This window comes from Pan paniscus, chromosome 13 (assembly GCF_029289425.2).
Source record: "Pan paniscus chromosome 13, NHGRI_mPanPan1-v2.0_pri, whole genome shotgun sequence".
NCBI classification, from domain to species: Eukaryota; Metazoa; Chordata; class Mammalia; order Primates; family Hominidae; genus Pan; species Pan paniscus.
In genome coordinates this window covers 46,904,551-46,920,991 of record NC_073262.2, presented here as the reverse complement: position 1 = coordinate 46,920,991, position 16,441 = coordinate 46,904,551, and positions in this window count along the sequence as shown.

Below are 16,441 nucleotides of genomic sequence, written 5' to 3'. Positions count from 1 at the left end.
ACATTCCAACTCCCAAGAGTTCCAATTTCTCCACATCACTAACACTTGTTATTTTATGGGTTTTGTTTGGTTTTGTAAATAATAGGCATCCTGATGGATACAAAATGGAATCTCATTGATTGTGGTTTGATTTGCATTTCTCTAATGACTAATGAGGTTCAACATATTTTTGTGTGCTTATTTGTATATCTTTTTGGGACAAATGTCTATGTAAGTCTTGCCAATTTTTGAATAATTTTAATTTAATTTATTTTTTCTGAAATTAATTTCAAGACCAGCATGAGGAGAGCCCATTTTTGAATAATTTTGTTTTTTGTTGTGTTTGTTGAGTTTTAAAAGTTTAAAAATGTGTATATTCTCAATATTAATCACTACCAGATCTACAACTTGCAAATGTTTCCTCTTATTCTGTGGGTCACCTCTTTACTCTGTTGACAGCATCTTTTGATACACAAAACTTTTTAATGTTCATGAAGTCCAATTTGTCTATTTTTTTCTTTTGTTGCCAGTACCTTTGGAGACATATTCAAGAACTCCTTGCCAAGTCCAATTTCATGAAGATTCTGCCCTATGTTTTCTCCTAAGAGTTTTATAATTTTAGGTCTTACATTTAGGTCTTCGATCCATTTTGAATTAATTTTTGTAGATGGTGTTAGGTAAGGATCCAGCTTCATTCTTTTGCATGTGGGTTTCCAGTTTTCCCAGCATGAATTTGATTCTTCTTTTCTTCTTTCTTAGTCAAGTCAGCTAAAAGCTTGTTGATTTTGTTGATATTTTCTAAAAGCCAACTTTTGGTTTTATTGATTTTCCTCTCTTGTTTTTCTATTGTCTGTTCTATCTCTGCTCTATAGATGCCACAATTCTTTATTTGTCTAAACTCAAATTCAAGTCTACTCAGTCCTTTTCCTGCCAGGAGGGCAGAAAATTCAATGGTTTGTCCTGGAGTGCCCTGCTCCTGGGGTATGCTGCGCCATCAGGAAAACCCTCCAGCCTCCACCATGTGGTTAGCAGTGCTGACTTGCTCAGAGTTAAGGGCCCCCTGAATTGTGGTGCCTCTCTGTTTTCCTGCCCTTCAAAGAACAAGAGAATTTTTGTTGAGGGCTGGGGACTCTATTCACAGGGTTGACCCTCTTTAGGACGGTATGTGGTACTCTCTTCACGGGCCCCGTCATAGCCACAGGTTTGCGTTCCCAGCTCCAGCTCTTACCTGGAGGAATCTCTCTCTCCCAGTCTGTCTCTGTCTTGCTCTTATTCTCTCCTCTCTTCCTGGTATACACACACACATACACACACACACACACAGAGTCACTGGAGAGATCTGTGGCAGTGCTGGCAGTGGGGGATGCTGGACATCCTGTGCAGGGTGTCAGGAGTCCCAGGATACTTCTGCACCAGCCACATCCCAGCTTAGGACGTGGGGGTGAAGCTACCACCTCTGGCCCCTGGTGTCCTCCATTCCCAGACTCTCTAGCCAAAGATCATTTGCAGACCATTCACATTCGTTCTTTGATTCACTTGTCCAGATTTCCCATAGGATGCATCCTGGTTCATTCCCTTGTTCCCTGGCGTTGAAGAGTCTGTCCAGAGAGCCAGATGGAGTGACATGGTGAACCACATGGGAGGCCCAGGAGCTGTAAGTCTCCTGGGTGGGTGACTCCACTGAGACCCGAGGGCCCTGAGCGGGGCAGGAGGAACTGATGAGGAACAGAGTTAGACAACAGCTGTAGCTGGGAGGAGGTTGGCAGGGAGGGTGGGAGGAGAGGAAGCCCAGGGGCTATGGTGTGGGGAACACAGCCTAAGCTCAGAGGGCTTCTTCCTCCTGTGTGGTCTGTGGGGCTGCAAAGGAAGGAATGAACCCGGAGTGTGAGATCTCTTCTCCACAGCCTCATGTGACCCAGCTGGGCCTCGGCTCCTTCTCCTCCCTGCCCCGCCTGGTGCACCACGAGCTTGTGCCTATTTAATATCAATAGGCATAAATGATTTCTTATTGAATGTCATTTGCAAATCACTAGTTTGCTGCTCCTAACAGCACTTAATGTCAATTACTTTTTAAAAATACCAATTGAAAATCACTAGTTTGCAGTTCCAAGCCTCTCTTAATGCCAATTACTGCTCCGAGTGCCGGCGATGCTGTCTCTGGATGCTAGATATCTAAGCAGTGACTTGCTCTCATGTTCTCCATCTGGCCCCAGTTTCCTGGGGTGAACTGCCACCACCTTGCATTAACCTTCATGCCCTCTCACACACAAGGGGGCCACACTCTCTCAGTGGGGCTTGCCCGGGAAAGGGTTCTTTGGGGGCTCAGAGAACCGGGGCTATGCTGGTCATCACTGTGACGTGCCTGGCAGACCCCAGGTTACTTGAGAAGGGAGGCAGATGTTGGAGTCCTGCATGTCCATCCCCACTCTTGCCTCAGGCCCCAGCTCTCCAGGATCAGTGCCCTCAGATTGCAGAGGGTGAAGCTGACCAGTACACCTGGTGTCACCTGGCTCCCAGCTCAGCGCTTCGGGCTGGAAGCTGATTGGGCCTCTCACCAACTTGTGAATTTGGGCCAAGGGTGGGCTCTCACCTGTAAAGTGGAGAGTTTTTGCCTTGCCCTGGGGTGGCTTTGAGGACCATGTATGAAGGACCTAGGGAATTACCTGGCACAAAGGAAGTGGTGCATTGTGCTCTGAGGAGCAGCGGGAATAGGAGGATAGGCAGTGGCAGACATTGTGGTCCTTATCGTGGCTGTGGTTGTTCTCTGTCAGCATGTGAGGCTTCCCCTGGGCTGTCAGGGCAGGACTGAAGAGGAGCCTGGGTTCCTGAGAGAGAAGGGGTTGCCCCGGCACAACAGGGTACGCAGTCCAGAGCACTCACCGTCAGCTGGGATCTAATCCCCACTCCGTCCTGTCAGTTAATGGAGACGACCCAGAGGGAAAGCCTTTTCCCCAGAGAAATGCCGTGGCAGGTGGAGGAGAGGAGGAGCTGGAGCAGGAGGAGGAGGATAAACAGGGAGAGAGGAGAATGGGAAGAGAAATTGGGGAAGACAGGGAGAGGAAGGAGGTGTGAATATTCTCCTTTCTCTGATGCCTTGCCACGTCCCATCCAAGGTATGTCTGTCTTATGTTAGCAGGCAGATGAATAATGATGAGTTTCGGGGACAAAGATCTAATTTTCATCCTCAGAGAGAGGTGACACATTGGGGACAATGACCCAATTGGAAATGCTACGTTGTGATTAATATGGAAATGTGTTTTCTATTATTAGCATATGGCGGGCTGAGGAGTGTGCAACGAGAGGCTGACAGATAGCCCTGCTGGCTGTGTGCTCTGGGGCTTCCAATGAGCTTTTCTGCCCTGTGAGGTTTGATGCCCAGCTCTCCAGGGCAGACATTCTGGTTTGCCACCAAGCCTCTTTTCTAGCCAGGAATGATGGCAGGTCTGAGGCTAAGGAGGAATGACCAGGCACTGGGACAAGAGGGAGGAGGTGGATGTTCATTGAATCCTACAGTGGGCTGTGTGTAGCATTACCTCACTCAACCCTCATAGGAGCCAGGAAGGCAGAAGAGATGGTTACCATTTGCAGAAGATACATCTGAAGCTCAGAAAGGTTAGCTCAGTGCTTCTCAAATTTGCTGTGCATCCAAAGCACCCGGAGATCACGCTACGGTGCAGATTCTGCATCAGAGTGTCTGTGCAGGGCTGAGACTCTGCATCTACCCAGTGTCCTGGCAATGCAGGGGTTGCTGGTTTGCCAACACACTTACACTAGGGGGGACTTGGAAGATCCACCTGGGCCACACTGCTGCTTGCAGGGCAGAGCTGGGAAGGACCAGCTGTTGGCATAGGGAGGTGGGCAGGCCTGGCTGTGGAGGCCATGCTGTGCTGCTGAGATATTGGACTTTAATCCGTTGGCAACTTGGCCCCTGGGGGACGGTTAAGCCACCAGCTGACTGCAAAACCCACAAGGAAACCATGACTCCAGGTGCACAGCAAGGAGATACCCGCGAGGCTGCGTGCTGTGAACGGATCAAAGCTAAAGTTTTGGATGAGGGGTGGGAGGATGGAGATGAGAAGTGCTTGAATTCTCAAACGTCCTTTTAAAATTAGTTTTGAATGAAATTCATTGAGGCCCTAAAATGTACCCAAATTAAAGATATACTCAGTACTTTCGGCAAGTGTACGCATCACACAGCCAGGAACACAATCGAGACAGAGCATTTCCAGCATCCTAGCAGTGCCCTTGCCCTCCCGCCCCTTCTAGTCATCAGACTAATGAACGACCTGCCTGCTTCGTTCAGCTGTTTCTCCTTTTTGATTGCTGTGTAGTGTTTCATTGTTTGGCTATACCACAGCTTGTTGATCATTTTCCTATGGATAGCTATTTGGATCTCTTCTAATTTTTGCCTATTTTAAATAAGCTTCCTATGAAGATTCACATAAAACTACTTTCATGGACATATATTTTCATTCCTCTTGATTAAAATCGCTAGAAATGCAATTGCTGTGTGGTGTGGTAAGCAAATGCTCCATTTTCCTTTTTGAATTTCTTCAATTCTAATTTTTCTGTAATTCACTCATTCACTCACTCGTTTAGTAAATACACAGGGCAGCTACTATTTGTCAGGCACTGCTGTCTAGGAAAAAGGGGTCGACTTATTAACAAAACAGAAAAAACAAAGCCGACCCTCCAGCCTGCATGAGGCTTACTTAAGGGAAACAGAAAACAGACAAACACAGGCTGGGCACGGTTGCTCATGCCTGTAATCCTAGCACTTTGGGAAGCCAAGGCGGGTGGATTGCCCGAGCTCAGGAGTTCGAGACCAGCCTGGGGAACATGGTGAAACCCCCGTCTCTGCTAAAATACAAAAAAATTTAGCCAGGCTTGGTGGTGTGTGCCTGTGGTCCCAGCTACTCGGGAGGCTGAGGCAGAAGAATTGCTTGAACCTGGGAGGCGGAGGTTGCAATAAGCCAAGATCGCACAACTGCACTCCAGGCTGGGTCACAGAGCGAGACTCCATCTCTTAAAACAAACAAACAAACAAAAAAACAGACAAACACATTCACAGGAAAGATATCTGAGAGTTTTAAGTTTTGTGTAAGAATGGAAAGGGCACACTGTGCTTGAGTGTGACTGGCCGTGTGGTCAAGGAGGTCCTTCAGAGGAGGCGACATCTAAGCTGAGATCTGAGTGAGGAAAAAGAGACAGCCACACACAGGTCTGGGGGTGGGAGAAGCTTTCATGCCAAGGAAGGACCAGAGCAGGGCCCTGAGACAGAGCTGAGGGACACAGGAGGTCCCTGTGGCTGGGCCGGCAGAAAGGAGATTGCTGCTGGAGGAGGGTGAAGGACTGGATATGGAGGCTGTCTGCACACTCTTCATCATTCTGGTTGTTAATGATCTCTTTCTGTGTTTATTTGGTTGTTAATGATCTCTTTCTGTGTTTATCTGCATACCCCCCCTCACTCACTGGAATACAAGCCCGTGGGAATAGAAATTTTCTCTCATTGCCTCATCATAGCCATCCCTGTGCTTAGAACAGACTCAGGCACATGACAGACTCTTATTAAATATTTGTTAAATAATGAATACTTGAACGAGTGAATGAATTCAATAACCTCTGGTTCAGTGCCCTGTCCCTGGCACTATGATGGTTATTGTTGTTACAAAGTGAAATAAGACACAGTTCTTCCTCCCAATGAGCTTCCAGGCATTGAGAAAGAGAGACAAGTAATCATGCCATGGCAAGTTCCATGACAGAAGAAAGCCAAGGCAGGAGGTGGATTACAGAGGAGCCCCCCGCCGGGCACTCTGCCAGGAAGGTTCTTCAGGAGTGACCCTGGATGGTGGTGGAGGACTTAGTGAGGTAGAGAAGGCTGGGGAGAGCAATTTCAGAAGCAGCAGCAGTCAGTGCAATTGCGTGGATGGCTAAGAGAGCACCACAGGTTTGGCAAATTACAAGATGTGGGGAGCTCTGCAGAGACAGCTCATGACAGGGACTAAGGAGAAACTTTGAAATTTATCCTGATAACCAGTGGAGGATTTTGAGCGAAGCTAAAAGACTTGATCAAATTAGTGCTTTAGGAAAACAAAACCTTTGTTGGCTTTCCATTAAATATGGCAGCATCAACACCCCAACAAAACTCTCCTTCCTTTTCTATCTCCTCTACACGAACAGTGACAGAGTTTTAAAAATAACAAACTAGGCTGTGCGCTGTGGCTCACGCCTATAATCCTAGCACTTTGGGAGGCCGAGGTGGGAAGATCACCTCAGGTCAGGAGTTCGAGAACAGCCTGGCCAACATGGCGAAACCCCGTCTCTACTAAAAATACAAAAAGAATTAGCTGGACATGGTGGCAGGTGCCTGTCATCCCAGCCACTCGGGAGGCTGAGAGAGGAGAATCACTTGAACCCAGGAGGCAGAGATTGCAGTGATCCTGCCTGGGTGACAGAGCAAGTCTTCATCTCAAAAAAAAAAAAAAAAAAAGCACAGACCAACATTCCTCAGAAAGTTTACAATGGAAAAGATGTGGTTAATCAAAGAGAGCAGCCAGAATTCTCACACCAGCTTGTACTCCTACAATAAATTGACACAAACAATTTAGAAAACAATGTGGTGGAATCTGCTGGAGCTTAACATACACATATCCTGTGACTGGACAGTTGCACTCCTGAGCAGGTACCCCACAGAGATGCACACACATGTTCACCAAAGAGCAGGCACAGGAACAGTTATACCAACGTGATTCACAATAGTCTCCAAATTGGAAACTCCCAGTTTTCACCAAAAATAGATAAATAAGTTTTGGTATACTCATACAGTGAGAAGATTACACAGCAGTGAGCATGATCTACCACTGCACACAACATTAAGAGTGAATGCCGGCCGGGCGTGGTGGCTCCCGCCTGTAATGCCAGCACTTTGGGAGGCCGAGGCAGGCGGATCACGAGGTCAGGAGATCAAGACCATCCTGGTGAACATGGTGAAACCCCGTCTCTACTAAAAATACAAAAAAATTAGCCAGGCATGGTGGCGCGCACCTGTAGTCCCAGCTACTCGGGAGGCTGAGGAAGGAGAATGGCGTGAACCCAGGAGGTGGAGCTTGCAGTGAGCCGAGATCGCACCACTGCACTCTAGCCTGGGTGACAGAGCAAGACTCTGTCTCAAAAAAAAAAAAAAAAAAAAACAAACAGTGAATGCCACATGCAAAATGTTGAGTGAAAGAAGCAGGTACAAGAAAGGTCACACTGTGTAATTCTGTTTCTATAGAACTCACAGAAAGGAGAAAAACTGCATCTGTGCTGTTAGAGGTCAGGATAGCGGGCACCATTGTGGGGAGGAGAGAAGAATGGCCGGGGTCCCTGGTCCTTCTGGGGTCCTGGTAATGCTTTGTTTTGTGATCTGGGTCCTGTTTACACGATTATGTTCTGTTTTCAACATTGAGATCTACCCTTGTAATGTATGTAATTTTCTGTCTACATATCATACTTCCATAAGAAACATTCTAAAAAGGCATAAACCCACAGGGACAAAAATAACAAAATTTGGGGGACTGGAAAGCAGATGGTGAGTGGCAAGTGATGCTGCTCAGCTGAGAAAGCTGAATTTTTCATTGCAGAAGTAAAAGCCAAAAAGTAACTCGGTTTACATAGTAGGATCTCCAAGAGGCCAAGGAAAAGTACAAGGCACCTCTGGAAATTTACAAAACCAGGAGAAGCTTCTAAAAATGTATAATACTAGGAAATTTATAAAACCAAGAGAAGCTTCTAAAAAGGGGGAAAAAACAGCCTCACAGATTTCATGCAAAGAATCAATATATAGAAAGCATCAGACATAGAAGGCAGAAGACAATAGAACAATAATTTCAAGAGCCAGAGAAAATCACTTTCCAACCTAGAATTCTGTACCCAGCTAAACCATCAGTAAAGTTCACACTCGAATAAATACATCAAAATATTATATCCATGTGCCTTCTCTCAGGAAGCTCCTGGAGGTTGTGTAAAGAATTACACCAAAAAAGATCACAGTAATCCAGGAAGCAGGGATCCCCAGAATAATGGTTAAGGGAGAACCTGACACTACAACTTTGCAGCAGGCATAGAGAACAACCAGTCCAGGTTGGAGCAAGTCCCAGCAGACACTGGAAACCTACTAGACCTACCCAGATTCTCAAACAGATAACATAAGCACACAGAGAAAAGACTTCCTCCAACTGACTTTAAAATACAGTGTGTTGACTCTACGTTCTAAACATAAAAAGAACATAGACATTTTAAGGAGCAATTCAGTATCAATTGTTCGTAGTGTATTATTATTTGAAAGCTATTGTATTAGACTGCTTAGGCTGCCATAACAGACTACCACAGACTGGGTTAAAATGATAGGAATTTTTTTCTCATAGTTCTGGAGGCTGGAAGTCCAAGATCAAGGTGCTGGTAGAGTTAGTTTCTCTGGAAGCCTCTCTCCTTGGCTTGCAGATGGATGCCTTTTCATCGTGTTCTCACCTGGCCTTGCATCTGTGCATGTCCACTCCTGGAGTCTCTCTCTTTTCTCCTAAGATCACCAGTCTTATTGAGGAAGGGCCACACGATGACCTTATTTAACCTTAATTACTTCCTTAAAGGCCCTGTCTCCAAATGCTGTCACACTGAAGGTTAGGGTTTTGGCATATGGATTTGGGGTGGGGTGGGGAAGACACAATTAAATTCATAACACTATTATAAGTATACTGTATAAAACAGCAAATAGATAAATATGCCAATGTAATTAAGACTCAAGATTTTAGTATAAGAGAAATATAAAATCAAAGTAATTGAATAAAATTCTGTAGTATTAAATTAAAATTGGAAATACCAATTTGGACTCATGATTTCTTTTTCTAAAAATGTTTTCTTCTCTGTCCACTGAAAAGGTCTAGAAACAATGACAAATCAGTAGCAATGAACATACTTAGTGCTCAGATTGTGGCCTCTGTACACTATATTCCACTGAAAGAAACCAGAGTTCTAGGAGAAATGTCTGATTCCATGTCTGGAGGAGGAAATTTACAAGATGAGCCCACGACTTCTTATTGTGTTAGAAAGCAGGGTAGTGATTCCAGGCTAGTGGGGTCATGTCAAAGGGACACAGGAGGCAGCTGGAAGGGCTTTCCCTAACCAAATCTAGAGCAATGAGAATATTGAATATATAATATCTGCAATATATTAAATCACATCCAATAGATACAATCTATGAGTTCATAATCATACACAGGAAAAAACTTGCTTGTGTCTTTGAGAGTTTATTAGGGCATCAACTCATTACTCTGAGAGCAGACAATGAGAAAGAAATGGGCATTTATACCACCTTTCTTGTATGAACTGTATTTTAGGATAACAAAACAATTAAAGAGGAGCAGTTCTTTATTATAGAAAGACCTCATGGAAAAGGAGTGATGGTTGTTTTAAAGTTGCTATTTTATCACATCTAATAGAAGAACCTAGGCAATGATCATCAGTTGGCAAAAAGATGATGGAGATTATAAGGAGGGATCAGGCTGGCCACCTGAGCTCACCAGGAAACCTTAGCACCACTGAAGGTGGGCACCCTAGCACTGCGCACTTCATGAATGACACATCAAGACAGTGTTCCTAATGTTCCTGGTGAGTTTTTGAAAACATAGTCCTTGAAGCCCCACTCTCAGGTATTTGGATTCAATTGGCCTGGCATGGGGTCTGAATCCTGGTGAACAGGAGCTCTGCAGGTGACTCCAACATATAGCCAGGGTTGAGACCATCTCAACAGAAAATATGCAGCACAACCTATGAAGTCTTTATGCTTAATAAATGGAATTGAATCAAATCAAACCTCTACAGCAGTGGTTCTCAGATGTTAGTATGCATCAGAATTCCTGGAGGGCTTGTTAAAACAGATTGCTGGGCCCCACCCCCGGGGTTTCTGATTCAGCTGATCTTCACTGGGGCTGCAGGTGCTGCTGGTCCTGGACCACATGCTGAGAAGGGCTGCTCAGAGAGGAATGGTTTTCGATGTAAGTGCCCCTTGGAATCCCCTGGGGCACTTTACAAGACTGATGTTTGGGCCTCATCTGGGGTTTTGATTTAATTGGCCTGGAGTGTGGCCTAGGCACTGGGATTTTAAGAAGCTCTCCAAGTGATTCTGATGTGCATCCTGGGCTGAGACTCACTGCTCCGAATCTAACTACCAGTGCACAACGCATAGGAAGAAGAAAGAAACAAGCTAGATGAGAGCTGGAGGAAGCAATCAGCCACATGTAGAGCACAAGATACTTTTCAAGCTGACGGACTTGGGTTCTCCAGTGAATCAAGGCTGTTGAGAAAAATACTTAAGGGATTGCTACAGAATAAGAGACTTAAAAGACAAGGAAAGTCAATGCTTGGGCTTCATTTGGCTTCTAATTCAAACAACCACTAACAAAAGGCATATGGGAATGCTCATAACATTCAAATTTATATTAGTTATCAGGTGATATTGAGAAATTATAAATTTTACTAGGTTTGATATTAGCATGGTGGTTACGCATCTTACATGTACCTAAAAGTTAGAGATACATATTGAAGCACTTACAGATGAAACAATATGATGTCTGGGAAGCTCTTTAAAATATTCCATCAAAAATGTAAGTTTGCTGGGTTTGTTATAATATTCTCTCTACTTTTATGTACATTTAAAATTTTTCACAATGAAAAGTTAAAACAAAAATAAAATAACAATGAAACCACGGAATAGACAGAAAGCTTTAGTAGAGATTCTTCATGATGATACACTTGAATACATTGAGAGATTTATAAAACAGGACAAGAATGCAAAGAAAACTACGTAAATGAAATGACAAAGTAATTATTAACTTCAGGGACAGCAAAGTATTTTACAGGAAATGAAAGGTAATCATAGTATACTACATGGCTTAGTAGCACAGAACATTTAGCTAGTCATAATGATATTAATATCAAATACTGATCTAATGAAAACTATAAGGAAACCAAATTGGACCAAGTCAAGAGTGGAAAATCCTCATGTATTGGGTGGAGATTGGGAGCAACAAACATCATCTTCCAGTCTGAGCAGTCAATTAATAATGGCCATATTGAAAAATCAATAATTAGCTATGTGAGCATGGTAATTAGCTATATAGAGTTAAGTACCAAAGGAATTGTAAAATAAAGTAGAACCTGATGATAATGTAAGAGTCAGTCATGTAAAATGGGAAGGTCACATTATTGAGAGGTTAGTGAAAAATCCCGTGTGATCCTGTGTGTCAGCTAGCTGGGAATTTGGAGGTCTGAAAGCCAATGATTAGCCATGTTATAGCCAAAGCCACATGATTGTAGGGCCTACCTGTTGGAGTTTTGCCTCAGTTTCTCACCCGAGGAGGAAAATAGGGCAGTGGAAAGGGCTGTTGTACTTGTACTCTTGGACAAACTTATGCTCTGTTCAAGTATTCTTCTTATACTTGCACTCATCCTTATGCAGGCATAATTTTGATAAAGATAAAAATTGAATTAAAAAATCCCCCAAAAGACTCCTTGGCGGATGGATGGATTAGCGATGAGAGGATAGAGACAGAAAGATTGAGTAAGAAACCACTGTGGTCATCCAGACGAGAGGGTGAAGGCCCACACAGAAGGGGAGATTGAGAGACTGGATTTCTACACTGCAGTAGACTTCCAGGACACACAGTGTTGATGGCAGTCCCACCTGTCCTACTCTCAAACTCTTATTTTTTCAACAATGCTGGAAAGGTGTGGTGCATACGCACACACATACATGCAGTCTAGTCAGCCTTCTGGCATACTTGCATACTTGCTTCATTGGAAGTCAATCTTGAAGCCACCTTCCTGGAGGGTATTAAAATCAAGTCTGGATGACGTGCAGACACAGGTGCTATAAAGGGGTCTCCTGTATTTGCTGTAGATCCTGTGTTTCTCTATAATACCATGTGGAATTCCTGAGTATTTGGAGGCGCTAGATGGCTGGCTGACTTTTCAGTTTTCCATCCATCATCTGCATGATCGGCACCAGTCTTGAGTACCGTTGGCAGTGATTTTCCAAGGCCAGGGCTTCTTTGTTGCCATGGCAAGAATGCATGCAGGCTGTCCCTGGGCAGGCCCGGCATGGAGCAGAGGCTGGGCTGTGCTTCAGAGACCTGTCAGGGTAATTCCCGTGGCGGAAATGGCCTAAGCTATGGGAGCAGTGTGAATTTGCTGCCATAGGATTGATTGCTGGTGAGGTTTCAGTTTGAATATACATGTTTTGTGAGGAAAACTCCCACTCAGGATTCTCTGAGCATGTTAATGAGACTGGTTTTCTAGTCAGTTTCCAACTGACCTTTGGAAGAAGTCCTATCCAGGGATCAAACCCACCCTGCCTTCAAATGGAGACCACTGACCAGGGAGCTTCTCCTTGTGGCAGCCACGCCTGATGGCCTCAGGGATTTGTAAGTGCAGGCCTTTCCTAACCAGGTCCCGGGTGAACAGCATTGCCTCCGGTATCCACACCACAAACACCACACCCACCGTCTGGCTTCTCAGTTGTGTTTTTACCTTTATTTCCCATCACCTCCCATGCCTGTATGCATTCAGCTCTCAGAGGCTCAGGCCCCACATGACAGCCAGAGTTTCCCCCTCCTATGCAGGTAGGATATTGAAGTCATCTGCCGAATAGAAAAAGTCAGGTCAGCACATGTTTAAGGAAGGCCTCCTACACACAGGCTCTTCTCCAAGCTCTGGAAATACAGCGAGCCCCTGGAAATGGCAAGGTCCCTGCCCCAAGCAGCTCATTTGATAGTTGGGGACAGAAACCAGTAAACAAATGATTTATGAGGTGGTGACAAGGGCTATGAAGAAAAAGCAGAATATGGGGATAGACAGGACTTGTGATTTTAGCTGTCTCCAAGGTGATTTTTGAGCTGAGATATAGATGAAATGAGGAAGATTTACTGTAGCCGTACTGGACAGAATACTCCAGTGGAGAGTGTGGCATGTGCAAATGTCCTGAGACTGGGACAACGATATGTCTGAGGAATAGAAAGCAGGCCCTAGGACTGGAAGAGTTCTGTGAGACGAGATGGGGAGGTGGGCAGAGAAGGCTGGGAGGGCCTGTCCAAGCTCGCGTAGACCATGGGAGGAAGCATTTTTGGGTAGAGAACAGGTTGCAGGGCAAAAGTGGAAGCAGGGAGGCTGGTGAGAATGTGATCACATTTGCAAAGTTGAAAAGAAAAGCTGGAAAGAATATTGGATAGATTACATCTATTTTGATATAGATATATTTTGAAGGTGGAGGTGACAGGATTAGCTGTTGAGTTGAATGTGGAATAAGAAAACGTGGCTACAAGATTGACTCTAGAATCTTTGCCTTCAGTTACTAGTTGAATGTTGACATCATTTATTAAATTGGGGAAAGCAGGGAGGCCAGGTGCTGGAGGCAGGGGGATTGAGGTGTTTGTTAGAAATCCAAATAAAGAGGTCAAGTCTGCAGGTGGATTAGTGAGGCCGGTGTTAAAGAGTGGGAATCCGAGCAGATAAATAGGCTGTGGAGCCAGAAGTTACCCAAGTCTTTGTGATATTACAGGCTGTAAGATTGAATGCAAACACTGTAGAGAGAGAGAAGAAAACAGGTCTGAGGTTTGAGCCCTGGGTACTGAGGTTTGAGCCCTGGGCACTCTCAGCTCAGGGTCTGGGTGGTGAAGAGGAGCCAAGAGAGACTCAGAAGGAGCCTGGGTGGGAGGAGGCTATTCTGAGACTGATTCATGTGGGCTGAAAGGGAACTGATATAATCCAAGATAAATGCCACAGCACGGCACAAGTCTGGAATAAGATGCTAAGGAAGGCAAAAGATCAGAAGGAGCTCATAAATGAAAAAACAACTGTTAAAAATATTTTTTGAAGGATTTTGTAAGTTTTGTTGACAGAGTCCAACTGTTGATGGCATATGGTATAATGTTAAAAGGTGACAGAGAGAAAGTACAATGTCTCACTTTCTGTTTTACTGCCATGATTTTTCTAAAAAACTAAACCTACAAAATGGAAAGGGTGGATGCAACATGGTTAGGAGGCAGGAGACCCAGCCTAAGGGAGAAGGCAAAAGAAAGCATTAGCAGGGCTGAGCACAGGGCAGATGGTGGCCCAGCATATAAACATCAAAATGATCATGAAGCCCATTGCTAACCTATGATAAAGCTTGGAGTGATGGGGAGTCCAGAAAATGTCAAGAGGATTCATATTGCACAAATCTTTAAGAAGGTAAAATATATTTTAGAAATTAGAGATCCGAGAGTTGAGTGGTTTCTAGTGAAATTAAATAAATGGCTGTGATAACGTAGTAGGAACCGACAGGAGTTTCTTGAGGTTAAGGGGTGCCAGATTCAGCTTGTTTCTTTTTCTGAATGACCAGTCTGCGACCACTGACATGTGTGGAGCTCAGACTTCTGGTCAAGGTATTAAACCAAATAGAGCTGAATACTTATCATTGCCTGTTGCTCCAAGCAACTGGCTGGTCATTGGTGTTATTTGCTATAACAAGAAAGACTGACAGAACCAGGTTGTGGCTGGGGGAGAAACTGAGATGTCTGTTAGACGTTTTAGTGGACATGTCAGCTTACTACCTTGACTAGAAGTCTGAGCTCATTTATCCATGATAGATGCAATGAAGCAATTAAGAAAAAAGCCCAGTTTCAATGTAAGAGAGAGAAATAACTAGAAGCAATCAACAAAGAAGGAATGCAAAGCCATGACAGAGAGCCAGCGTTGAAGCTGCAGAGCCCTCAGGGGCTGGATCCACTCCTTATGGCAGGGATTTTGTTCTGTGTAAAGATGGACATCGAGGGCTCCATGTGAAAGCTTGGGTGGAGAAGGACTGTGTAGGCCAGGGCTGGGTCACAGGAAGGAGCTTGCCCCTGCAGACTGTGGCAGGGGGAGTTTCCCATGTAAAACTGAAACCCCAGCCTCTGTCACAAAAATATGTGGGGCTCCAAGTCACACTGCCTATGCCATTGTGTCAAAATAAACAAAAAAAATGATAATTATTGTAGAATTTGGTCTCATGGCACTTGTCCAATTTGAAATAAGAATATATGGAGACAGAACTCCAGGCAAAAGGGATTTATTTGGGAATGAACAAAGAAATAGGATTGAGATCTCAGACATATGCATAGACTGGGATGGTCTCTGGCATGTCTGGAGAACAAAGGAAAATTAAGGTTTTACTGGGGAGAGAAGAGGTGATGCAAGTTGTTTTGAAAGTTCATTATCAAGTGTCAGTAGCTGCTAGGTGGGACTCAGCATCCTGGAGTTATGGTTAAGCCTTTGTAGTTTTGGACTGACCTTGTGAGAGTTGCAAAACAGGCCAGCGTGCCTCTAGAAGTGGCTAGCTGTTCTTGTGCTGCTAGCTTTTCTTGTGTGACTCATGTAGTAAGCTGTGGTTTGGAAAAAATTTTTGAGGTGGATCCTATCATCAGATAAATTATGAGTGAGAGCCCTCCCTTCATGGCCTTCCCTGGCTCTATTTTGCTATGGTTTGAAAGAGCGACTCCACTTTGATTCTGACAACTTTCACACATTTTAGGGCTCTGGCAGATGCAACGTTAAGTCCCCTACAAGGACATACCCACAGCTCAGGGCACATCCTGGATTGTTCAAGTCTTGTTGAAGATGAGCTCACAGACAAAATCTCAGAGTAAATGCGGAAACCTAACACTATGAAAGAGAATCAGCAGATGGAAGAAATGGGAATATTTACTCCTGTGGAACTAGCAGCTGTAGAGTAAGTGTGTTTAAATGATAAATGAGACAAAAAGAAAAAAAAAAGGAGAGAATCTACAGGTACTAGAGAAAGCCACTATGCAAAAGGACCAAATAATTCAAGAAACTAAATAGTCATTGAAATTAAAGGAAAACAATGTCTTCAATAGATAAATAATACAATAGTCCAAATACAACTGACAACTGAAGATAAAATTAGTGAATAGGAAGAAAGAGTTAATCTATCAAAATTCTTTACGGAACAAATAAGAGAAAGATAATTTGAGAGGTGCAGAGGCTAAAATCAGAATCTCAAATACATATCTAATAGAAATTCTTGAAGCAATAATTAGTGAGATTGAGAATGTGACAGTATTTGAGAAGTTAGACACAAGTCTTGATATTAAAGGAGTACATCAAATATTAAATAGAAAAATTAAAAATAAACTTATCTAGAAGCATCATCATGCAACTTTAGAACATAAAATAAAAAGTCAAAATTTTTAAAGCTATGATAAAAGAAAGACATTAAACACAATGGAAAAGTTTCAGAGTGGCACCTACTCTATCAGACACAAAATCTCCAGAAGACAACAGAATAAAATGTTTAAGACGCAAAGGGAAATAATTGTTAACAATAATGCTATATCCAAGTAAACTGTCATCTAGGGAAAGATTTCCATACATACAAAGACTGATAATT